The sequence below is a fragment of the Sycon ciliatum genome, chromosome 5 (genome assembly GCF_964019385.1).
Source record: "Sycon ciliatum chromosome 5, ocSycCili1.1, whole genome shotgun sequence".
Lineage (NCBI taxonomy): Eukaryota > Metazoa > Porifera > Calcarea > Leucosolenida > Sycettidae > Sycon > Sycon ciliatum.
The window spans coordinates 25,814,805-25,842,094 of NC_088647.1; the positions used below are offsets into that span (position 1 = coordinate 25,814,805).

The following is a 27,290-nucleotide window of genomic DNA, read 5'->3' on the forward strand; positions in this document are numbered from 1 at the left end:
AGGGATCGTGAAAACACAGGAAACTTGATCACGTTCTGCACCAAACTATGCATGCTGGTTGCATGCCAATTGTGCAGTGCGTACGCAGCATGCCCCGTCTCGGACCCTCTGGCTTATGGTGAAACAGTTCTAGAATGCGGGCATTATCCGCTGATGACTATCTGTCAGTCTTTCTACCACCACTACCAGACTCCTCCCGGCCTTCACACACTTCACACACAACCGTATTTACTTACTTGAAGAGCACCGGAAATAGGGTTTCCTGGTATGAATTCAGAGGCTTCCTGCAGTGAAAAAGCAATCAGAAAATACACATAACCGTATTATCTCTAATATAAGCACGGTCCTTTATTTTTTCAATGTACCTCCGCCCCGTGCTATTAGTGGAGACGTTCCTTTATTGGAGACTGTTCCATTATTATTTCAACCTCATTTCAGAGGTTGGTGCACAGCGCGCGATCCGCGCGACTGACCATGATGACATGCACATGTGGTACTACACATATTCGTTACAAAGCACGGAGAAGTGTAAAAACAACAGAAAAATGATAAAGGCACACATTTTGATAATCCAGGGGATGGCCTAACATGTACATGACTGTACATGCAATGTGCGTACGTATACTACCGTAGATCTAAGGTGTCCTTTATTGGAGGCCCGGGTGGTTTTCAGATCACTTCACAGTGAGCACTTCACAGTGTGCTTATAATGGATACTGAGCACTTTATTTTTTGAATGCCGCCCCAAGGTGTTCTATTATTCGAGACGTGCTATTATTGGAGACTGTGCTTATATTAGAGATAATACGGTACACGCCAAGAAATGAACGCCCAGAGCCCGCACTATCATTGCTATGTTCGAGAGCTGTTTTAATATCCTCTCCAAATTTTAGGAGGCTCTCCAAAGCTCTCCAAGCCCTCCAAGCTTCAGAGGTGGTTGAAACTTGGAGATTCCCGCGGTTTGGGATCCGGGCATGCGAACTAGGCTAAAAGCCACGTGTTGATCATGAGTGTACGCATTTCCCTTTTCGCACACGTACAGCGCATACTTTATTCGTGGCACTCAAGATCGCGGCCCCTATGGCGCTTCATTTTGCTTGACATGTGAAAAATATCTCCGAATTCTTCGAGACCCGTTCTTGAATTATCCCAGATTCTTCGACTTCTCTTTTCTTCTTCTTCTAGAAGCTAGAGAATTTAAGAACGCACCCTTATCTACACACACAAGCTAAGAAAAGAAGAAAACAGGGAGCCAGTTGATCAGGAGCACATACATCGTGGCAGCATATGAGTATGCGCAGGACAAAACAAAATCAATGATACACGTGACAAGGAGGTAAGCATTCCATGGTGCACAGAAGACTGCACGTGCAACAAAAACAATTCAACAAAGTCAAAAGTAACACACTACAAAAATAAACACAAAAGAACCATACGCACAAAAGCTGAGTCTTCAGGCTGAGTCTTCAGGCTCGGCGGACATGGTACCTTGCCATTATCCAGGCGAAGCTGTGCTACGCCGCAAACTCTTTCTACCCCCCTCTCACTGCTTCGGGCCCAGTACGGCTTGAGAGATCAGCGAAGGCTGGCATCCGCATAGTCTTGCGATTGAATGACCCCGTCGCTACCCAGCCCCTGTGCGAGAGACTTCGGTTATCCACCATTGAGCAGCTCTGCGGTCAGAAAGTCCTTGTCTTCGTCTTCCATTGTCTTCACGCTCTCACCAGTCAACTGTTTTCGTCATTCTACACACCTATTGCCCCCGATCTGGTCGACCACGAACGCAGAGCTACCCGTGGACAGATGACGCGACTTCTGCACGTCCCTTTCCTTCCAGGGCCTGTGTGACGATTGATCGTCCATTCGCTTCCGGGGTGCCATTCTGTGGAATGAGTTGCTTCCTGATGTTCGCCTCGTTGTGCGCAAAGATGAATTTAAGTTAAGGGTCTGAATTTATAATCTATGTAAATACGTGTAGCGTTCTGTGTCACAATTATCCAGTACAATAGTCCAGTACAATAGTCCAGTTGGTAAATTTCTTATTACACAAGAGAGAGTTAGGAAGCTTTGTTACAACTCTGAGTTTCACGTATTACTACTATCATCAGGCAACTGATGGATCCAAAACGGGCAGCCAGAACATAAGGGGGAGCAAGGTGGGAAATTCTGAGGGTATCATAGGCGACGCGTGTCATAGCGCAAGAGGCAGGTGCAGAAGTTGCCAAGTCTTCAGACTTGGGGCTATGCAGCAGCAGTTCCGCCATGAATGATATACTTGCAAGTAGAATAGAGCTGGGGACTTAAATGCCAAATCCACACATGCCCACACCATTACACACACATACACCCACACTCTCTCCCTTTTCTCACACACACATACACTCACACGTGCGTACACACACACACACACACACACACACATTCTTTCAATCTCTCTCTCACACACACACATTCATTCTCTAAATCTCTCTCTCTCACACACACACACACATTCATTCTCTAAATCTCACACACACGCTCCCACCCACACACACACACATTCTCTAAATCACACACACACACACACACACACACACACACACACACACACACACCTCAGACCTCAGACCTGCCCATCGCGGAAGCGATGATAGCAAACAACTTGTGCTGGGATTACACCATTCAACAGCTTGCAAGGCTGATGAATTGACCGCCACGATTTTAGCCTGGTATCCACCACACAGCTGATTGAAGTGACTTTTTCTGGCCAGTGAATCCCTATTTTTCATTTTCCTGACTTTTCTTTCATTCTCCTGGGTGGTTACCAACAGCCAGTGTATACCGGAGTATGTGGTGTGGTGTGTGTGTGTAGAAAAAAAAAAAGAAAAATAGGGATTCACACACACACACACCGTGACACACACACACACACACACCTGGTCCTGGTCCTGGTAAACACTGCCATTACGGTCACGTGTCCCCTCGCGGGGCCGACAAAATCGGTTGTGGCAACCAGGGAGTCGTAAAAGCCCGGGAGAGGACACGGCACACATTCCTAGAAAACATCTTTGCCTCGCGCTGCCGGGGAACGCTGCCAGGGAACGGTGTTGCGAGGCAAGGAAATTATTATTTTCGAAAATTGTGATGTCTTCTTGAAATACTAATTGGGACATTCTCCGATTTCTCTTAGAGCACGGAGACGATTGCTCCGTCGAGTCTTCTGATCTCTATTTTCATCCTCAATTCTTCCAGCTGCCTCACTCATTCTCTCTCAGTTTATCGAAGTTAATTTATTCTGAGGCGATGGAAATGCAAGATAAGTCCCTAATTGTACTTCACTTTTATTTGAGTTGGGGTGAACGAAATGAGATTTGTGGAAAATGACGCCACTTCCCGTGTTAGCCGCTGGTCGTATCATACAGCCCATATTCCATTGCAGGTGATGGGCGAACGTTCGTGTCGAGATCCGCTGAGCTTCCTCGTACTCGTGGAGTTGAATTTGTGGCAGAAATTGCACTGAATTGCAGTCAAATGGTTGTGAATGAAACGAGATTTGTGGAAAATGACGCCACTTCCCGTATTAGCCGCTGGTCGTATCATACAGCCCATATTCCATTGCAGGTGATGGGCGAACGTTCGTGTTGAGATCCGCTGAGCTTCCTCGTACTCGCGGAGTTGAATTTGCGGCAGAAATTGCACTGAATTGCAGTCAAATGGATGTGAATGAAACGAGATTTGTGGAAAATGACGCCACTTCCCGTGTTAGCCGCTGGTCGTATCATACAGCCCACATTCCATTGCAGGTGATGTGCGATCGTTCGTGTTGAGATTCGCTGAGCTTCCTCGTACTCGTGGATTTATGAATTTGTGTCAGAAATTGCACTGAAATTGCAGTCACGTGGACTTCTGTGCGTGTGTTGTGAGTGAATCGCAACGGCTCCCTTCCTTCAGCATCGTCAAAACGCAACATAGAGCATTATTACGCACTCGTTCCATGATTCATGATATTGCCTGAATTCTTTTAAAAACAATCAATGTGTGTTCCCTATCTATCTACATTGTACATGGTTACAGGTCGTTATTTATAAATCTTGATAATTTCAACACTTTTCTACTCGTATACTGACTTTAGCCGTTTAGGAAGCGGAAGGCTCAGCCTCCAGGTTGGCCAGAAAGGTTCTCAGTGAATCTAACTGAAGTCTTGGCGAGTGTACAAAAGGTAAACCTATCATTTGTACTTCATAACGGAATTGTGCACAAAAATGCGCACGCACGCGCGCACACACACACCTTGAACCTTGAAACTGCCACCTAAAGGTGATGCAGTGCCTCAAAGAGGCAAGGAGGGCAGAGTTACTTCTTGCATTTGTGTTGAGCCAGGTACTGGAGACGTGTGAACTTCCGAGAGCAGGTCGGGCATGGGATGGTGCGGCGCTCGGAGCCAGAGCTGCATGTTCTGCGGTTGCAGTTGCAGTTGTGCCGGCGGTGCCCAGCTTTGCTCCTGGACACTGGACACTGTTGCGTGCCGACATACGTCGCCTTGAACAATTCCACAACCGCTGCGTTCGTGTCATTCTCGGCATCTCGCGTTCCAAACAGTGGGAGGGCCACCTGTCATCTGCCTCGCTGCATAGAATGTGCGCTACAGAGCCAGTTGCTGACATGGTTGCCCGTCGACGGCTGCAGTGGCTTGGCCACATTGCCAGGATGGACGACCACCGGCTTCCAAAGGCAGTGTTGTTCTCGTGGCTCCATACTCCACGCCCTGCTCATGGCCCCAGGCGTCGATGGCGTGATGTGGTACGCGATGACCTCAAAGCGTTCGGTCTATACACCGGTTGGTACGACCTCGCAGCTGAACGTGGCGAGTGGATCCAGTCCATCTCGGATGCTATTGTTGCACGGCGTTTACGCCTTGAAACGACAGCCAAGTCAGTGTGTTGTGCGATCTGTGAGCGACTCTTCGCCAGTGAGAGCGGACTTCGGCGGCACAAATGCAGGGAAGAGCGACTGAAGCCGATCCATGAACAGGCCGGTGCTGTGTTGTGCGAAACGTGCCATCGTTGGTTTGCTAGCCGAGGTGGATTTGCTGTGCACAGCTGCTCTCCCAGTCTTGGTGACGCTCTAGTTCCAGAGATTGTTGCACCTCGCCCACCTGATTGCAGCCAATGTCATTACCACTGCCACACCTGTGACACACACACACAAACACTGTACAAACACACACAAAAGTACAAGCACATGTGCACATACACACGCCTCCCCCCCCCCCCCCCGCCCCCACACACACACACTCAACTCCCCACCCCCTGTACCATGTGTACTGAGTCTGACAGACAGACACACAATCATGTTTATGCTTCCTTCGCCACCAGTTTCGGATAATGATGTAAACAACGAGTTGTAAAATATTGGTATTTTAGGACTCCCTGCCCTGAAGACGAGCACAGCGCCGTGGATCGAGCAGATCCGGCCGCGCCGGCCTAGCGTGCTTCACTTTCTGGCCGAGGCAAACATCGTCCGCATGCGCGCATCCCGTGTCCTCTCCCGGGCTTTTACGACTCCCTGGTGGCAACAAACGCGATTAGGCCGGCTGCAGGGACGCCGTAATGTCGCACTCGCCCCAGCACCATTCAAACAATTCCCTTTGGCAGTTCACGGCACGAACTTCAACAAAGCCTCGTGAATGCGTACCAGGGGAAGGCTAGACATGTCGACAGCATGTCTCTAGACATCAATAGGCATCGTATGAAAAGCCAGTCAATAGCACTAAAGAGCGAAAGCCTTTGTCACGGTTCGGTTTCACTCGCGCACCGGGCCCGAGCTGGAAGCACAAACAAACGCCGGACGCGAGCTGGCAGCACAAATAAACGCCGTACTCACACGAGACCGTTGGGCGAACGAATGGCCACAGCCATCAAAAACAGGAACAAACCCATCCACGGCTCTTTCTCTTGCTAGCTGTGCTGCTGCGTGCATCCAACTGTTTTGCAATTTCTTTTTTCTGCGCTCCGAGCCAGGAAAACGCAGGACAAGACGAGGGCTGATAGTAAAAGCCCAGCGAGTGCAGATGCGATGCACGGACGACGATGAGAGCTATTTCGATGTCGAAAAAGAAATGAACGAACTCGAAAGATCATAATGAGAGAGCGGAAGGCGGAAGGGACGATCACAGATCTAGCTGGTTTATACGAAGCAGAGAGCTGCTCAGCAATGCGAGAGAGAAGTATAAGATGATTAGTGAGCTGGAAGTAAGTACTCCAGAGGCAATTTGACGAAGCGACGGACTTGGCGTTTGAAATTGTACGAACAACTCACCGCGTGCCAGTCGCCTCAGCTGAAACGCAGCAGCATACCGGTAATTCGCATCAACGGTGCCGCGATGAAGCCAGGGAAGTCGGCGGCTGGTGGCCAGGACATGTTTACAGCAATGAACCGTCCGCAGGACCACTACACGGCTTGGGTTTGAATCACAGCCGGGGTTGCTGGCCAGATCGCTACAACAACGAGACGTGAACAGGTCCGCCAGCGGAGATGCAACAAATGCAACTAACCAACAACTACGTTTTGACACGGATGACCGCACAGCAGTAACAGGGCATTTTCAACAGCTACTGGTACACATGGTACTGGTGGTACCATCCCAGACTACAGAGGTCACCAGCGCAGCGCTGTCCAGTCCAACATTGGCCAGTATATAGATATGTAGGACTCAGTGACCAGTCAAGGCCCCGTGACCAATCACGGTCCCCGTGACCAGTCAAACAGTCACAAACCCCCCATGACCAGTCACAAATTAGTTTACCAGTCACAATGCCCCATGACCAGTCACAAATCACCATACATGTACATGTGTAAAGCACACAGTTCGTGACTGCTCGCAGGGTGCTTCGTACTGCAGGATTTGTTGTGGAAACTATAATTCCCTATGAGCGGTCACAGAATGCAGTTGTGACCACTATAATTCCATGCGAACAGTTACATGCGGAATGTACAGTTGTGACCACTCTTTCTCTGTGAGTAGTCACAGGCAGAATATAGGTATTTCTGTATTACAAGAGAGATTGGAGGCTTTGTCACAACTCTGAGTTTCACGTATTACTACGATCGTCAGGCAACTGATGGCTCCTAAACGGGCAGCCTGAACATAAGAGGGAGCAAGGTGGGAAATTCTGAGGGGTATCATAGGCGACGGGTATCATAGTGCAAGAGTCAGGTGCAGGCGTGAAGTTGCCAAGTCTTCAGACTTGGGGCTATGCAGCAGCAGTTCCAGCGTGAATGACATAGAATAGAGCTGGGGACCACACATGCCCACACCATTACACACACATACACCCACACTCTCTCCCTTTTCTCACATACACTCACACGTGCACACACACACACACACACACACACACACACACACACTCATTCTCTAAATCTCTCTCTCTCACACACACGCACATATGTCATTCATTCTCTACATCACACACACACACACACACACCTGGCCTGGTGTACAGCTGCCAAATGCTTAGCCACGCCGCCCCCGAGACAGGGGAGAGTAGAAGAGAGAGTTTGAGACACACACACACATCCACACACACACACACACACACACACACACACACACTTGGCCTGGTGTACAGCTGCCAAATGCTTGGCCACGCCGCCCCCGAGACAGGGGGGGGGGGGGGGAGAGAGTAGAAGAGAGAGTTTGAGACACACACACACATCCACACACACACACACACACACACACACACACACATACACTCACACACATCCACGCACGCACACACAAACACACACACACATTCTCTAAATCTCACACACACATTCTCTCTCTCTCTCTCTCTCTCTCTCTCTCTCTCTCTCACACACACACACACACACACACACACACACACACACACTCTCTCTCTCTCTCTCTTTCTCACGCATGCACACTTACACACACACTCACACATGCGCGCGCACACTTACACACACACACACACACACACAAATAGGCAGCGGGACTACCAGCTAGATTCACGTGACCTTGCGGACAAAGTTACGGAGGTAGAACTTGTTTTCACGACGACACTTGGACACAAGTACTTCTGTATTATTATTTTATCTCTTTTCAACCAATCCACAAGCCAAGAAGAGATGCGTAGACGGAAGAACTGTACTCTTGGTGATACTGATCGCAAACATGATTAATTCCTCCAGGCCATTGAGCACCCAATTCTAAACCTTATCTAAGCAAAGCAGCATGCCAGTTCAAGAACATCTCGTCAGACATACATATCGATACATGTCTGGTGCACTCTCATTAACAAGCGGGCATCGCAGGCTACATTCGCACCAGCAATCAAAAGAAGTTGAAGTGAGTGAATATTTCTATAAAATTAATAATTGGAAGACAAATGAAGGTGTGGAGGATCGCCCAAAAACACTAACAAGGAGACAGTAAACGGTACACAGTACTCGTATGCATGTACTACAGTACATGTACTTATACACGTTATAGCAGCACAACGAGAAAGACCATGATGCATAATGTTGCAACAATAACTTTTACAGAGTTATTTTGGGAGTAGAAATGAAGATGTGTTCGAAGCAGTAAACTGCGTAAGCACTACGTTGAGCCACAATATTGAAATGCAGTTTCCTGCAGTCAAAACAAGACACTCACACTTCTCTGGTCTAGTTCGCCATTCTTATCGATAAACATGACTTGATTTAATTTCTTACGATGGTCCTTGAGAATGGATTAATGATGTCTTGAATAGATGTCTTCCTGAACGACTTCAACTGAGAGGCAGTTTCAGTTTCAACAAGCTGGACATTGTTTTTCTGTGGAGTCTTCCACAAGAAAGACAGAGCTACTACACACACGAAGGTGCTTGATGTACTCAGTACCTTCTTGGAAATGAACATATTTTCATTTCCATCTTCATTATATTTTCGTCTCTGCATCGTCGACGATGTCCACTCCTGACTCCGTAATCTTGTCACCCATCCTCTCCAAAAACACAAATCGAGTGCTGCTTGCATGCTGGATCAGTTGAAGTCAGTCTCTGCTCTAGCAAGATCGGCATGCAAAAATTACATGACTGAAAATATTCCGAAATAGCTTTTCTGAACGACGAAGTTTGTTCTTCAAATATGATGAATAGCACAACCTACTAGCCAGAACGTCCTCTCAAAAGAGATTCTATCTGAAGCCTGCAAGATTTTCGACCACCCTTCGTTTTGGAGAGGAGCCCACACACACCAGACTCGAGCTACAAGTACAAGTAAACTACGCGGAGATCGAGAGTTGATCGAAATCTTTCTTGCTCACTTCTGAAACCTGTGAAGGAAAAAAGTATGCTGAACGCGTGAATGCCTACAGTTGAGTCGTAATATTTTGACGTGGATCCTGTGACCGTTCACAGAGAAAGTCGCGGCAGTTTGTGACTGGTCATCGGGATTCAAACTGGTGTGTGACTTTATGACTGCTCTTCGGGGATTTGTGACTGTTTGATTGGTCACGGGGATCGTGATCGGTCATCGAGACGTGACTGCTCACTGAGTCCTACATATAGATGGTTCCGCAACAGTGACCATGACAAGTGCCACTACAAGTAAGTGTCAATGATGGTGTTAGTGTTCTTGCTAGGCCTGCTACTGCAAACACAACTACCTCAGGCAGTACATCTCGTAGTAGTTCTAAGGTTACTGGTCCTACATTACCCTTGGGCAGTACTGGCAGCAGCAATGTTCTTCCAAGCAATTCTGTATACTCAACCAGTACGCATAGTGTGAATACTGCAGTGAATACTAAGTGCAGTGTTCGTACACAGGCTAATCCACACTCTTTCAGAAAGCCTCCAGTGTCAATGGCAGCGCCCCAGTCATGTATCCAGTGGCAGGCACCGCCTATGAGCACAATGTCAATGGCTTCTACAGGTACTAATGTATATGGGCATACCGACCAACCACAGATGTCTTCCGGGTACATGTAACAGCCAAGGGTTATGCAACACCATCCAATATTGGAAATCAAATGTATGCAACAGGGCTACCTCAAATGCAACAAAACCAGGCTCGTGCAGAGCCATGGAAGCAGCTACAACGAGTTGGCATACCGATATTCAGCGGTGACAAACGTACGTTTGAGTCATTCCGAGAAGCTTTCATGGCATGTGTAGATAGTGCACCCGCCACCCCTCAGTACAAGCTGTTGCAATTGAGGCAGTATTTGGCAGGAGAAGCACTGACAGCCATCGAGCGATTTGGCTACTCACCATCAGCCTATGACGTAGCTAAGAAGTTGCTAGAGCGCAAGTATGGCGGTGAGCGTCGCCGTGTGGCTTTACATATTGAACGCGCACAGCCACTTGACCACATCGATGGGTCTGCAACCAGTGGTACCTCCACGTGCACAGCCAACACTCCCAACAGTAGCAGCAGCAACAGCAGCACAGCGGGCTGGTCGAGTCTCTGTTGATGTTGTGGTGCCTGAGCGCCACATGCGCGACAGCCTGGAAACGACTGCACCAATTCTGCAAACTAGTCGGCACCAAGGTGATTACAGACACCATCATGCTGGCATTTGTAGCCTACCTGGCACGTCAACATGCCGTGTCAACCGTCCGCTTGTACGTGTCGGCGATCCGGGCAATTGCCAAAGAAAACGGCAAAGATCTCTCTTCGCGAAGAGTGGACCTCGCAGTTGAAGGAGTGGCACGTGCACAGGCCAACCGAACTAAGAACGCCAGCAAGCCAATCCTCCGGCCCCACATGGCAGCTATGCGCAACGCCCTGATTAGGTCTAATCTCAACGCTACCGACCGAGCCATGGCATGGGCAGCTCTTCGCCTGGGCTTCTTCGCCTGTCTCCGGCGAATATACTTCCACAACCGCCACAACCATGTCAGACGGGGCCTCCGAACAAATGACCTCTCCATCACGCCGCAGGCCATACAGGTCACAATCAAGAAGTCCAAGACCGACCAACTCGGCCAGGGTCACTCCGTCCGGCTCACAACCACCAACTCAACGGTTTGCCCGGTCAGAGCCATGCACACCTATCTCTCCAGACGCGCCAACCTGCCCAATAGACCACTGGTCATCGAAAGCTGTGGCAATTTCCACTGCACGGCCTCAGAGCCGGACCCGCAACCACAGGAGCATTGAGCGGCTTCACCGAATCCGAGATCATGAAACTCGGCAGAACGGCGAAGTGCCTGTTACAAGCACTATGTCCGCTGTGGAAAGTAACTGTTCACCGTCCGCAGGCGCGCAAGCGCGCACAGCCACATACACGCACCCGCATACACATACACACGCACGCACGCGCACACCCACATGTATGCACACACGCATGCGTACGCGCACCCGCACTCTGACACCGTGCAAGCATGCACGCATGCACACACGCTGCGCACCCGCTGGTACGCCCACTCGCGGACGCACACACTCACGTTCTAGCACTGACTGGCGGTGTGGGACACCCCATGCCATGGCGGTGTGGGACACCCCATGCCATGGCGGTGTGGGACACTCCATGCCATGGCGGTGTGGGACACCCCAGACCATGGCGGTGTGGGACACCCCATGCCATGGCGGTGTTGGACACCCCATGCCATGGCGGTGTGGGACACCCCATGCCATGGCGGTGTGGGACACCCCATGTGTGCACGCACGCTTCTGATACTTATGAGAAGCTATCTGCTCCACTTAGTTGCGGTGCTATTGCTCTCACCTATGGCACCATGCCACCCATAGCTTTTGCGACTGCATGCGATTCAAACCCGTATCAGTGTCACTAAGGGAATACAAACATACGAATGGCATGCATTCGAACTACATGCATGTAGCTGAAGCGCTTGAATACCATACTAAGGTCATTCAGCTGACCAACGCAGAATTTGGGGGCATTCGGCAGCTTGGTCTGATTCCTAGCTTTTTGGTAACCGGCTTGAGATTTCAAAGGTTGCTATGACAACGTGCAGTCATGCGCAGGGCCACCCAACATGCATCACGCTACCCTTGTGCTGCGGGGTACCACATTGCTCATCGCTGGAATCAGACCCGCGCCCCGGATACCTTGCGCTGGCGCAAGCGGGCACAGCCACACCCACATACACGCACCCGCATACACATACACACGCACGCACACCCCCACGCATGCACACACATATGCATGCACGCGTACGCGCACCCGCAGTCTGACACCGCGCAAGCACGCATGCAGGTACACACGCTGGTACGCCCATTCGCGGACGTATGCACTCACGTTCTAGCACTGACTGTGCACGCACGCCTCTGATACTTATGATAAGTTACCTGCACCCTCAGTTGCTGTGCTATAGCTCCCACCTAAGGCATCATGCCACCCATTGCTTTTGCCGACTACATGCGATTCAAACCCTTATCAGTGTCACTAAGGGAAAACAACCATACGAATGGCACGCATTTGAACTACGTACATGTAGCTGAAGCGCTTGAATACCACACTAAGGTCATTCGGCTGACCAACGCAGAATTTGGGGGCATTCGGCGGCTTGGTCTGATTCCTAGCTTGTTGGTAACCGGCTTGAGATTTCCAAGGTTGCTATGACAACGTGCAGTCATGCGCAGGGCCACCCAACATGCATTTGGGGGCCCAGGAAAGACAGAAACGCGTTGCTAGGCAACAGCAAAAGCGCTCGGCGAGTATCACGCTACTCATGCAGCACGCACGTTGGCTTAGGGTATCACGCTACCCTTGCGCTGCGGGGTACCACATTGCCCCTCGCTGGAATCAGACCCGCGCCCCGGATACCTTGCGCTGGCCTCCTGACGGCCAAACTCAACCAACTTGTGCGCTGTGACTGGGGTTGTGCATGTATTAGCAACATAATGTGGCCCAGGTCGGCAGACTTTCAATTAGCCAAGCGAGCTACTCAGGCCAGGGTGCATGATCACTATTCGCAGCACTTATCGTCCATGCAGCAGTCGGGTTAATCAGCATTATATGGCAGTTTTTGGAGCATTATGGTTAGCATTATACGAACATTTTCGGAGCATTATCCGCTGGACCCTAGCGCAAGGTATCCGGGGCGCGGGTCTGATTCCAGCTAGGGGCAATGTGGTACCCCGCAGCGCAAGGGTAGCGTGATACCCTAAGCCAACGGGCGTGCTGCATGAGTAGCGTGATACTCGCCGAGCGCTTTTGCTGTTGCCTAGCAACGCGTTTCTGTCTTTCCTGGGCCCCCAAATGCATTTTGGGTGGCCCTGCGCATGACTGCACGTTGTCATAGCAACCTTGGAAATCTCAAGCCGGTTACCAACAAGCTAGGAATCAGACCAAGCCGCCGAATGCCCCCAAATTCTGCGTTGGTCAGCCGAATGACCTTAGTGTGGTATTCAAGCGCTTCAGCTACATGTACGTAGTTCAAATGCGTGCCATTCGTATGGTTGTTTTTCCTTAGTGACACTGATAAGGGTTTGAATCGCATGTAGTCGGCAAAAGAAATGGGTGGCATGATGCCTTAGGTGGGAGCTATAGCACAGCAACTGAGTGGTGCAGATAACTTATCATAAGTATCAGAGGCGTGCGTGCACAGTCAGTGCTAGAACGTGAGTGCATACGTCCGCGAATGGGCGTACCAGCGTGTGCGCAGCGTGTGTACCTGCATGCGTGCTTGCGCGGTGTCAGACTGCGGGTGCGCGTACGCGTGCATGCATGTGTGTGTGCATGCGTGGGTGTGTGCGTGCGTGTGTATGTGTATGCGGGTGCGTGTGTGTGGGTGTGTCTGTGCGCGCTTGCGCCAGCGCAAGGTATCCGGGGCGCGGGTCTGATTCCAGCGAGGGGCAATGTGGTACCCCACAGCACAAGGGTAGCGTGATACCCTACGCAGCACAAGGGTAGCGTGATACTCTAAGCCAACGTGCGCGCTGCATGAGTAGGGTGATGCTCGCCGAGCGATTTTGCTGTTGCCTAGCAACGCGTTTCTGTCTTTCCTGGGCCCCCAAATGCATGTTGGGTGGCCCTGCGCATGACTGCACGTTGTCATAGCAACCTTGGAAATCTCAAGCCGGTTACCAACAAGCTAGGAATCAGACCCAGCCGCCGAATGCCCCCAAATTCCGCGTTGGTCAGCTGAATGACCTTACTTGTAGTATGGTATTCAAGCGCTTCAGCTACATGCATGTAGTTCAAATGCATGCCATTCGTATGTTTGTATTTCCTTAGTGACACTGATAAGGGCTTGAATCGCATGCAGTCGCAAAAGCCATGGGTGGCATGGTGCCATATGTGAGAGCAATAGCACCGCAACTAAGTGGAGCAGATAGCTTGTCATAAGTATCAGAAGCGTGCGTGCACAGTCAGTGCTAGAACGTGAGTGCATGCGTCCGCGAGTGGGCGTACCAGCGGGTGCGCAGCGTGTGTGCGTGCGTGCATGCATGCACGGTGTCAGAGTGCGGGTGCGCGTACGCGTGCATGCATGCGTGTGTGCATGCATGTGGGTGTGCGTGCGTGTGTATGTGTATGCGGGTGCGTGTATGTGGCTGTGCGCGCTTGCTCGCCTGCGGACAGTGAACAGTTACTTTCCACTGCGGACATAGTGCTTGTAGCAGGCACGTCGCCATCTGCCGAGTTTCATGATCTCGGATTCGGTGAAGCCGCTCAATGCTCCTGTGGTTGCGGGTCCGGCTCTGACGCCGTGCAGTGGATACTGGTTCGGTGGGTACCCTGGGCTGCTCAGGAGCTGACGGATTAGACGTGTGAGTCTTTGTGCAGCCAGGAAATTGCCACAGCTTTCGACGACCAGTGGTCTATTGGGCAGGTTGGCGCGTCTGGAGAGATAGGTATGCATGGCTCTGACCGGGCAAACCGTTGAGTTGGTGGTTGTGAGCCGGACGGAGTGACCCTGGCCGAGTTGGTCGGTCTTGGACTTCTTGATTGTGACCTGTATGGCCTGCGGCGTGACGGAGAGGTCATTTGTTCGGAGGCCACCGTCTGACATGGTTGTGGCGGTTGTGGAAGTGTATTCGCTTGCCCGGAGACAGGCGAAGAAGCCCAGGCAAATAACTGCCCATGCCATGGCTCGGTCGGTAGCGTTGAGATTAGACCTAATCAGGGCGTTGCGCATAGCTGCCATGTGGGGCTGGAGGATTGGCTTGCTGGCATTCTTAGTTCGGTTGGCCTGTGCACGTGCCACTCCTTTAACTGCGAGGTCCACTCTTCGCGAAGAGAGATCTTTGCCGTTTTCTTTGGCAATTGCCCGGATCGCCGACACATACAAGCGGACGGTTGACGCGGCATGTTGACGTGCCAGGTAGGCTACAAACGCCAGCATGATGGTGTCTGTAATCACCTTGGTGCCGACTAGTTTGAGTTTGCAGAATTGGTGCAGTCGTTTCCAGGCTGTCGCGTATGTGGCGCGTGTGGACGCTGACAGGCCTAGCCACTGGTAGGCCTGACCCTTTAGCGAACTGCTAAGTGGCCTTGCCGGTTGCCGTGACGGCGAGGAGGCAGGATGAAGTTTGTAAACCACTCCGACCAGAGTTCCGGGTCTGAGGTGGCAAGGCTGTATTTACTGCGTGCAGCTCTTGCACGGAACGACATGTCAAAGCCGGACCACGCGCCGAATGTATAGCGTGCAGCCGCTTTGGCGATTGTGCTCTGATATTGGAATAGTTCTGGACCTCTGCCGGGGTCGTGGTGGAGGGCTACGTGGGCGAAAGCTGAGAAAGCCTCCAACCACGATGGCACGTCTACAACTTTCTTTAGATGGGATGACGAGGACATGGCAGCTGGCACAAGGGTGATGTGGTCCCCCGTCCCCTGCAGGGTGAACCCACCGCCCGGACCCATGCTCGTATCAAATGCCAGCTCTCCCAGTACCCTACCAAAATAAACCTACTCACGTTTTGATAATCTTGTCCGTGAGATGGTCGCTGAGGGCAGGCAATGGGATGGATGGTGAACGCTCCGGAGCGAGCAAATCGCCGTCCAGGAAGAGACTCTCCTGGTCTGGCCTTATTGCCGAAGCCAGTGAAGGCTGGACGTATTCAGGCTCAGGCACCACAACATCAACAGAGACTCGACCAGCCCGCTGTGCTGCTGTTGCTGCTATTGCTGCTGCTGCTACTGTTGGGAGTGTTGGCTGTGCACGTGGAGGTACCACCGGTTGCAGACCCATCGATGTGGTCAAGTGGCTGTGCGCGTTCAATATGTAAAGCCACACGGCGACGCTCACCGCCATACTTGCGCTCTAGCAACTTCTTAGCTGCGTCATAGGCTGATGGTGAGTAGCCGAATCGCTCGATGGCTGTCAGTGCTTCTCCTGCCAAATACTGCCTCAATTGCAACAGCTTGTACTGAGGGGTGGCGGGTGCACTATCTACACATGCCATGAAAGCTTCTCGGAATGACTCAAACGTACGTTTGTCACCGCTGAATATCGGTATGCCAACTCGTTGTAGCTGCTTTCATGGCTCTGCACGAGCCTGGTTTTGTTGCATTTGAGGTAGCCCTGTTGCATACATTTGATTTCCAATATTGGATAGTGTTGCATAACCCTTGGCTGTTGCATGTACCCGGAAGACATCTGTGGTTGGTCGGTATGCCCATATACATTAGTACCTGTAGAAGCCATTGACATTGTGCTCATAGGCGGTGCCTGCCACTGGATACATGACTGGGGCGCTGCCATTGACACTGGAGGCTTTCTGAAAGAGTGTGGATTAGCCTGTGCACCAACACTGTACTTAGTATTCACTGCAGTATTCACACTATGCGTACTGGTTGAGGATACAGAATTGCTTGGCAGAACATTGTTACTGCCAGTACTGCCCAAGGGTAATGTAGGACCAGTAACCTTAGAACTACTACTAGATGTACTGCCTGAGGTAGTTGTGTTTACAGGAGCAGGCCTAGCAAGAACACTCACACCATCATTGACACTTACTGTGGTACATGTAGTGGCACTTGTCATGGTCACTGTTGCTGAACCATCTGTATACTGGCCAATGTTGGACTGGACAGCGCTGCGCTGGTGACCTCTGGGATGGTACCAGTAGCTGTTGAAATAAATGCCCTGTTACTGCTGTGCGGTCATCCGTGTCAAAACGTACTGTAAAAGCAGAAATATTCGGTGGTGTTTTATTTTCGGTAACTTCGGTGCGACGATTTTTACCGAAAATAAAACGCCCCGAAATTTTCGGTACAACCGATACTGTATACATGTAGTACTAGTACACCTACCTGGAGAACGGGTTTTACCGAAAATTTCCCTCTACCGAACCGCCGATTTTGTCGAATACCGAAAATATTACACCACCGAAAATTTCTGCTTTTACAGTAGTTGATGATCAGTTGCATTTGTTGCATCTCCGCTGGCGGACCTGTTCACGTCTCGTTGTTGTAGCGATCTGGCCAGCAATCCCGGTTGTGACTCAAACCCAAGCAGTGGTCCTGCGGACAGTTCATTGCTGTAAACATGTCCTGGCCATGAGCCGCCGACTTCCCTGCCTTCATCGCGGCACTGTTGATGCGAATTACCGGTATGCTGCTGCGTTTCAGCTGAGGCGACTGGCACGCGGTGAGTTGCTCTTACAATTTCAAACGCCAAGTCCGTCGCTTCGTCAAATTGCCTCTGGAGTACTTCCAGCTCATCATCTTATCCTTCTCTCTCGCATTGCTCTCTGCTTCGTATAAACCAGCTAGATCTGTGATCATCCCTTCCGCCTTCCGCTCTCTCATAATAAAATTATGATCTTTCGAGCTCGTTCATTTCTTTTTCGACATCGAAATAGCTCTCATCGTCGTCCGTGCATCGCATCTGCACTCGCTGGGCTTTTACTATCAGCCCTCGTCTTGTCCTGCGTTTTCCTGGCTCGGAGCGCAGAAATTGCAAAACAGTTGGATACACCTACAGCACAGCTAGCAAGAGAAAGAGCCGTGGATGGGTTTGTTCCTGTTTTTGATGGCTGTGGCCATCCGTTGGCCCAACGGTCTCGTGTGAGTACGGCGTTTGTTTGTGCTGCCAGCTCGCGTCCGGCGTTTGTTTGTGCTGCCAGCTCGGGCCCGGTGCGCGAGTGAAACCGAACCGTGACGAAGGCTTTCGCTCTTTAGTGCTATTGACTGGCTTTTCATACGATGCCTATTGATGTCTAGAGACATGCTGTCTAGCCTTCCCCTGGTACGCATTCACGGGGCTCTGTTGAAGTTCGTGCCGTGAACTGCCAAAGGGAATTGTTTGAATGGTGCTGGGGCGAGTGCGACATTACGGCGTCCTTGCAGCCGGCCTAATCGCGTTTGTCGCCACAACCGATTTTATGACCAGTCACCAGCACTACACAAAGGTCGTTGACATTAATTTTTGTGTAGTGCTGGTGACTGGTCATAATATGGATTGGCTGCAGTGAAGCCTCCGTGTTCTAGAAAATTATCACATTAGAACGCGTTTAAATGTTAACATATTGTTCAATTGTTTCTCGTGGTATGAGTGCGCTCATTTTACAACACTGCACGGAGTCGAAAATAAAAGTAATACACCCACAAAATATTTTAAACAATAGGAGGACAGAGGAAGTGTTTTTACTCAGAGTTTCACGCACTAAGCGATCATCAGAAAACAGTAATTGGAAATCTGGATCAGTATTGGTTTATATCCTCACAAAGCAAAGTGTAAATAGCTGCAGTGCAAAGCGTGAATGACAGCAGTGGTGAAAGGTGACAACCACTGGAGCTGGTTGTCTCTTACTTAATTAGGTGATGGCTGTAGCTGGTTTAAAGTTCCGAAGGTAGTACCTATTCTCATGGCGACACTTCGACACAAGCTCACTCCTTTTGTTGAGAGAGAGGTGCTTGGGTGCTTGCGCGATTGCCATTTTCTCTGCCAGGCACAGGTTGCACCTTTTGCTTTTGTTGCTGTAGGCCGCTGCTCTGCGGTGTACCGCCCATTGAATGCTGCATGCCTTCCCTTCATCCTTTTTGGTCCAGACGTACTGCGATAGGCGGGTGTCCTTCTCGTGTTGTCTGTGGCGGAATGAGGATTGGTGGTTATAGTAGCGTTGTTTGAATGTTGTTGCTGTTAATCCAGTATACTCCTTCTTCTCCATACCTGCGGTGACTCTTGCCTTATATACGATACTCTCCGTTAGACACGCTCCATCCAGTGGACACGAGTCTTTCGCCCGACAGTTACAAGTCCTGGTATCGTTGTCACCTCCGTTAGCTTGTTTCTTGGGTCGTAGAATCGTGTTATTGTGTTGCTTGATGATAGTGGCCATATTCTGCATGCAACTGTAGCTAACCTTTACAGAGTTCCGGTTGAAGATTTTGTTGAGGCTTGCGCCTTTGGGGAAGTGTTTGGCCACTAGCTGGAGGAAGCGATGTCCAACGTTGGTGGCGACGTTCTTGCTAAATGGTGGGTTGAACCATATGATGTTCCGAGGGCGATTCCTTTTCTTCTTCTTCTTTGTCTCGTCCGTTTTACGCTCGTCAAAATACTGTACGTTCTCCCGGTATCCACTCTTCCTCAGCGCGTCACTGTAGATCGGAGTCGCATCTATGAAGACGTCTTCATCATTGGAAATATCTGTTAGTCTTCTGCTGATCGATGCAGGTAGGTTCTGGATGATTGTAGGTGGATGGTTTGACTGGCAGTTGATGTACATCGGCTTGTCGTTCGGTTTCCGGTAAGGGCAGTACTTTCCGGTGGTCAGGTCCAATGTCACGTCCAGAAAGTCGACTCTCTTCAGGTTTGTCAAAATATTTTAACATCTTTCGTTTACAGTTTAAAAACCGTAGTAGGGGTGGGAAATCTTCACTAGCCAAACGAGTTTTAGGAAATCTTCATTAGCCAAACGAGTTTTAGGAAATCTTCATTAGCCAAACGAGTTTTAGGAAATCTTCACTAGCCAAACGAATTTTAGGAAATCTTCACTAGACAAACGAGTTTTAGGAAATCTTCACAGAAGTTAAGGATCTGACCTCACTCCGCCTGTTTAAGATCCGTGCCGCCCCTTATTTACTACGACATAAATAGCTCATCCACATGTCCTTTGCGTCTCTGTGTTTTTCACTGTTTTTATTTGACATTATCTTTCTTTACGGAGTTGTTGTTGCTGTTCATTTTGCTACTCTTTCTTTTTCCCTCCCCTTACTTTTATTTATCGCCGTGGTTGGCAATCACCCACTCTCTTCACATTGGCCGGTGTTTCCACCGAGTCTTGAGATGTAATAAATATAAATATAAATATAGCCAAACGAGTTTTAGTAAATCTTCACTAGCCAAACGAGTTTTAGGAAATCTTCATTAGCCAAACGAGTTTTAGGAAATCTCCACTAGCCAAACGAGTTTTAGGAAATCTTCACTAGCCAAACGAGTTTTAGGAAATCTTCACTAGCCAAACGAGTTTTAGGAAATCTTCACTAGCCAAACGAGTTTTAGGAAATCTTCACTAGCCAAACGAGTTTTGTTCCCCAACCAAAGTGATCATGCAAACAGACAAAGACATACTAACTAGTCACAGTGTGGAACTGTCATGACCGGGGAGTGGGCCAGACATACTGTCAGCATTCTTTGATTCCCACGCTCTATATGGAAATATATCTGGAGTTGAGGTACATGTACCTATTCTTCACCCTCACCACACAAGAAGACCGAGACCTCACTCCAGAACCAAGTTGCAAGCACAAGCAACAGAATAGCAGCAACAACAACCAGCAATTGATGCAAAGCACCGAGCTATATACCAGTAGCAGCGCGCGTGCGCGCGGGGAACGAATTTAGCGAGTAGCCACCCAGCAAACCATGAATAGTGAGAGTCCTACAACAGCAACGCTATTCACTAGCTTGGCAAATCGACGCCACAACAAACACTTGATTGGACCAGAAGTACAATACACGTAGCAAAACCCGGACATGACACCTCCCTCGCCTGCCAACATGTTACATCGTCATAACAGAAGAAAGTAACGACACTGAAAAAGAAAGCAAAACAATAAAAATCTTGAAAACTTGAAAGGAAGGAACTTCCGACCCAATACCCAAAGAAAACGTAAGTTGTATTTCTCGCCGGCCGAGCCCAGCGAGATAGGCGAGAAATGATTTCTCACGAAATATTTTCAGTTGCAAATATGGCATCTGGTGTGTTCTTTGTTGTCGCTTCTTTTCCTGACTTCTTCAGTCAGTTTTGAGTCTCACCAGTGTCCCTGCCCTCCCACCCTTCATTTCTGTGCATATTATCATTGCTTTTTATCACTGTTTGCCGTGATGTGCTTGCCATGCCTACATGATGCCTAATCGCCATTGGGGATATACACCCGGTTTTTTCCCTCACAAATGCGTCCGTCGGCGCGAGGGTTTTTTCCCCGGCTGGCTCGGTCCAGGAAAATTAATCTGACGGTCCCAAGTGGTTCTGCATCATGGCCTTTTTCTGCTATCCACTGGCACGCCTATTCTATCTGAGACACTCTGTTCTCAGTCCTTGCTTCCATACCTCACTCGTTATCCGGTTCACATCTGGCTGCGGCCAACTACCCTTCACTTTGTGTGTTGTCGCTATTGCTGTCTATGTCTCTGTGTATGCCAGTATATGTGGAGCGAGAATGCGTCAGTCTTACGCAGACTCATTACCACAGCAATGTTCACAGAATAAGTTGTTACGATTGCGTTCGAACAAGCTACTGCTCAGCCTCCGGGGATTGGTTCTATGCTACTATTCTTATCTGTATAATGCAGGACAAATCAAGACAAGAAGAGTAACAAGACCAGAAACGTGTCCAGCTCACTCTCCCTGCCGAGGGTTCAGAATGTTAGCGGTACTGGACATCCTGGCGTGGTCGCCAAATGTCGTGACCGGGGAGTGGACCAGACAGGCTATCATTATTCTTTGATTCATAGGTTCTTTATGGAAATATACCAGGAGTCCAGACACCTATTCTTCACCCTCACCACAAAAGAAGACTGAAGTTTCACTTCAGAACCAAGTAGTTGCAAGCACAAGCAACAGAATAGCAACTACAACCAGCAATTGATGCTAAGCATAGAGCTATAGACCAATAGCAGTGCGCGAGCGGAATGAAATGAGCGATCAGCCAGCCAGGAATGCACGAATAGTGAGAGTTCTACAACAACAACTTTGTTCATTGGCGAGACACATCAACGCCACGACAAACACTGAATGGAGCAGAAGTATGATACTTCTAATGCAGCAACACCCGGACACGACACAACATGTCAACTATCGTCGGGAAGAAGCAGCACACATCAATAACGCCTTGCAAAACATTGAAAGTATGAGAAAAAACTCTAAGGTGACGTGTACAGTGCATCTACTGCTATTGCATGTGTACACTGCTGGAATAATGGTTGCCATGGTACTTCAAGAAGTCAAAATGGAACTCTATCCGAGTTGATTGCTGACAGCTACGACATAGAAAATCACTAAAAAGGTTCAGGATTGAAATACCAAGGCATTACAGCGATAGAAAATGCCAATGGTAAAAACACATCCGAGCCAACGCATTGGGATAGGATAGAAGTGGTAAACAACCAAGCAGTAATGAGGAGATACAGGGTGGGAAAACACAGAACAATCATTGTGAGCAAGACATCCAGCAACAGAGAAATATCTAATAAAGCAGACAATTCCTATTCTGTCATCAGTCTGTACTGTGTAGTCACTGTAGCCGGAGACTACTAACGAAAACCATACTTCACAAAACATACACGTAACTTGATTACCAGCATTGCCGCAACAAGTCCATCCTGACAAGTATCCTGTGCTCGTATTACTACAGATTAGGCCATAGCCAGCAGATCAGTAATGGGCTTCAATGGACTATTGTAACTTGATCACCCGGGTAGGACAACGATACATACCAGCATAGGTTACTGGTTGGGATGTTGCGCAACACTTCAGTTACACCGGTACGATGATGCAGTCCGGTTAGGCTATGATCATCATGGTTCAAAGTCAATGTGATCAAATCATTGCTCTGCCAGCGCTGGCCTAGAGCACCACCACCACGAGAGGTATCAGCATGGTAACCATACCAACCGTACACTTCACCCTGTGTGCGATGTACAGTAGACAGTGCTGGACTAGACGATGCACATAAGAACACATAGATACGGGCACGCTGTGTGACATCTATACGTACCTGTATAGCACTACTACCGCACTGTTCCTGTATCGGTGTGCTACATACTGAACGGCAGGCGTAGGACGACGACTTACTGATGGTTCGGTTGTTGTTCCTGATCTCAATATCTCCATGGCAGCGGTTGATATCAAACACAGGTACAGGTGCCGGCTGAGCAGGTGCTGGTGGAACAACATTGAACTTCACTTGACTACCTTTCAAAGGAACACTGGCAATCGTAGTGGAAACAGCGTATTGACCGGCTGCAGCAGGACGACATTTAGTAACCAGATGTCCAGTAGATGATTGCTGTAGGGGCTCGCACTGGACTGTCTTGCCGTCCGCATTTGTCACACATACTCCTACATTGATCTTCCTCAGCTGGTCTTGGCTGATAGTAGCAGCATCGGAAAGGTGCTCCATCTCTATGTCGATCTCAACATCACTGCCCATCTTACGATTGCCTGAGCAACGCACTTTGTTCTTTGCTGCATCAGCACAAAGACCCGCTTTGCTGATGCCAGCCACGAGATCACGTGTGTCGCTTGCCGCAAAGACGATGCCGCTCACAACACATGGCTCAGCATCACTCTTGCCAACCTCTGCTGCGCCATTCAAGGCTGTTGCTAGCCAAGACGACATGCGCACAAAATCCACACTGTCCTGGCAAGCATCCAGCATGCCTCTCACCACCTCCGTTTGCGACACACTGCCCTGCAGCCTAGTGAGTTGCTTCTCCAGAGGTCCCAGTGCCTGACTTCGAAGATCATCAAGTTCATTCAGAACACTGGTTTCACGTTTCTGAATGGCTTCTACCAGAGAACGGAAAAATAGCACGGCCTCTTCTGATGCAAGCTCTATCTGATCATGAAGGTTACGAATGGAGCACTGTACTTTCTGAATGGAGCTCTCCAGAACGCCATCACTCTCAGACACACAGCTCAACAACAAATCATTCACTGAAGCTCTCATCCTCTCCGCTGCATCACTGATAGACACAAGATCTTGTTTGTGCTGCTTATGTTTTCCAGTACTGATGCATCGCTCACATAACAGCTTCTTACACTTTGTGCAGAACTTGGTCAGGATACTGCTTGGGTGCAGTGCACAGCGATGTTGTGATTGAGTAGCTGAAGCAGCAGTAGCGGTCTCAGCAGTCTCAGTGCCTGCTTCAGTCAATGCAAGCACCTCATGACCATGTGTAGCTCGGGAACGCTTGTGTCCTTCAGTGTGTACACTGCACAGATGACTGTTGCATGTTGCACAGCGCGAAACAGCCACTTCCATATCCATACATTCATCACACGATACTGCAGACTTCTGCTTTGCACCACCACCACTCTCTACCTTGGCATGACTATCTGGCAAAGACAGCAATCGAGAAAGGCCTTCCAGTTGTGTTGAAGCCCTACACTTCGGACACGTAATCGAGTTATCTTCATCAACATTCTGCTCAAGGCACGATATGCACAGAGAGTGGAGGCATTGGACCAGTTTAGTCCTCTTGTTTTCACAGCCACACGCTACACAGGTCACAGGTGGCATGTCTCAGGCAGGAGTTATCCTCTATTACAACACACTGAGCCTCTCACAAATTGTTTTCTCAACAATCAAGCTGGCAAAGGGATACTGGAACCTCTCTGGGATCACAAATGCAGCACGAGGAATCTCGAGAAAAAAATAACACTCGCACCAGGCGGTGAACACAGAGATAAAAGTGGCACGGTGTCAGTAGTAGATGTAGCTCTGCACAGCAGTCTAGTGCAATGTAGGCTACACACAGCATGTACACATGCAGACAGTTGTACTCTCACTGCATGTACTTTTCAGAGATTGCATGACAAGCTGAGCTGGCCCCAAGGCCGGCCAGGTCTGTCATGACAGGTAGCACAGACTTTGCTGTCAATGTACCTGCACCCACCCTGCACTGAACCATGACATTCCCATTCTGTTATTCCACCAAACAGCATACAGTCATGTACAGTGTATTGCATCACACAGCCTGTCTCTAGCAGCACTACCACTGACCCCCATTCACACAGAAATAATGAGTTACTTACTTGAAGAGCACTGAAAAGAGAGTTTCCCATGATGAAGGCATAGACCTCCTGCAGTGAAAAACAATCAAAAGTGTCCCTTCCATATTCACCTTTGATATTTCTGACCCACCCAAGTTGGGTGTTTTGCCTTGCTGCTTCAAATTGTAGTTAGACCGCAGTGCCAAAACATTAACCCTTTGTCCTTTCGCCCATACTTGAACCGTACACCTGTGTACGGTTCAACCCACGCATGTTCAAAGCGGCCTGGAAGCTACGCGGATCACCCGATCCACATGAAAATTCACGTGCACACAGCCTATGCTATGTAGAGGATGATACACGGGTCGCTGGGGCTAGTTGCCATTTGAAAATTTTCAGGAAATCAAAGTCGAAGTTTGCTTGCGCCGTAACTTCCGACATGGCAGCACGCAGGTCGCTTGATGCAGATGAAGCGCTTGTTTGAGGATAGCTGGAGTGACCCAAGCGACAATCCTATGTCCTCTGATGAAGAGAACGAACTGGACGAAGCCTTAGTTGAAGGTGTAGATTCTCATTTTGATGACGACGCGGATTATGATGTCGTAACCGTCGACCCAACTGTCGGACATGTCGACCGCTCCGATTTGAGCGCAGGATCGGCAGAACAGCACTCGAGTGGCGAAGAGAGTGTACCTCCGCCATGTCTTACCCGTCGTGGAGCAGCAGGGTCAGCTAGAATGCCGTAGCACGTGGAGCGGGAGCGTAGTCCGATCCCAGAGAGGTCCAGATCTGCGTCACCTGCGCGCCGTCACACTCATGGTCGACAGCCGCGCAGAGTGAGTAGAGTAGCCGCACAGGGCCGCAATGTCGAGCATGTCGCCACTGGCACTCCTCTGGCTAATGCTCCGTGTTTGCCCAACATGCCAGGGGTGCTACTGCAGGTCATACTTGTACAAATTGCACATTATTATACATAGGAAAGAACTTGAACTTAGAATTTTGCCGATTTTTGCCAAAAAACCATTTTTGATACTCTTATTTAGCCACGCCTATCTGAGGAATTCAACCCAAACTGCATTTTTAGTTCACAATTATCATAAGCTTTCAGGAAAACATAAAGTGTACATACAAAATATCAACTGCTTGGGTATGGTGAGTGGATTTGTTGAAGCAGGTACCCCTCACATACATTTTGGGCAAAAGGACAAAGGGTTAACTGGTCTCGCCTTCGTCCTATAAGAGGCGACATTCTCTGTTGCCGTGGGACTTAGCTTGTGCACATTTTCACTGCGCTCGCCCTCCCCTCTTTCCTCATTTACTGGGCCATGAACCTTTCAAGTGGGAAAGCTGTTGGTTTGCTCACTGGAGATGTGTTGGAGCTAGGTCTCAGGTCGTTGAATGTCTCCTCAGTTTGCCTCTCAGTTTTGTGCCCAGTTATCACACTTTCTGACTGCCTACTGTAAAACCGGGAATTTTCGCTGGTCTAATATTTTCGGTATTTCCTAAAATCAACTGTTCGGTGGCGTGAAAATTTCGGTAAATCAGTTTTCCAGATCCAAATGCATTTTGCACACTATGTGGAATGGCTTTTTGAATTTCAGGTCTCGTTTTATTTTAGGTAAAAATTACCTGTACAGACGTTTGACGATGTACCGAAGTTACCGAAAATAAAACTCCAGCGAAATCTTCCGGTTTTACAGTACTATCTTGTTACAGTGGTGGTCAGTTTCCATGGTTACTCATAACTCATACGTACATGTATCTGTACTTTTCTATCTTCAGGTTATAAAATTGCAAATACCTTGTACTTGAGAGAATTGAGACTGCTGCTATGTAAGGCTGGCGACGATGTGGTCTGTCCTCCTCCACCGTCCATGAATCTGACAGGGTCACTCTTCTGGCCAAAGTTCCCTTGTGTGTAAATTTTATAGTGACACCTGCCACCAGCGTTGCTTTATCCAAATAGGTCACACCTTGAGGCGAAGTCCTCTGATGAGTGAGTTCCATATTCCCAACCTCACCCTACATCAATTCTGTCTGCTCTAGCTCTCACTGCCATCCAAACAAATCTCTCCACGATTGAAAGTCCTGCGATGTGCGCTGCGTCGACTGCTGCATGCAATCGGAAATCACACTGACAGTCCGTGATATCAATATCCTCCAACTGCACGCAGTGACGTTCAAGC

General features: G+C 49.3%; 1 long non-coding RNA gene across 1 annotated transcript; it reads right to left on the reverse strand.

The window, feature by feature from the left end:
* Positions 1-235: 235 nt before the first annotated feature.
* LOC135816695 (uncharacterized) lies at positions 236-27,290 on the reverse strand. Its single transcript, XR_010553462.1, has 3 exons — positions 26,906-27,290; positions 25,147-25,194; positions 236-284 (listed from the first exon to the last, which is right to left on the reverse strand). It is a non-coding gene; the product is annotated as an uncharacterized LOC135816695 (long non-coding RNA).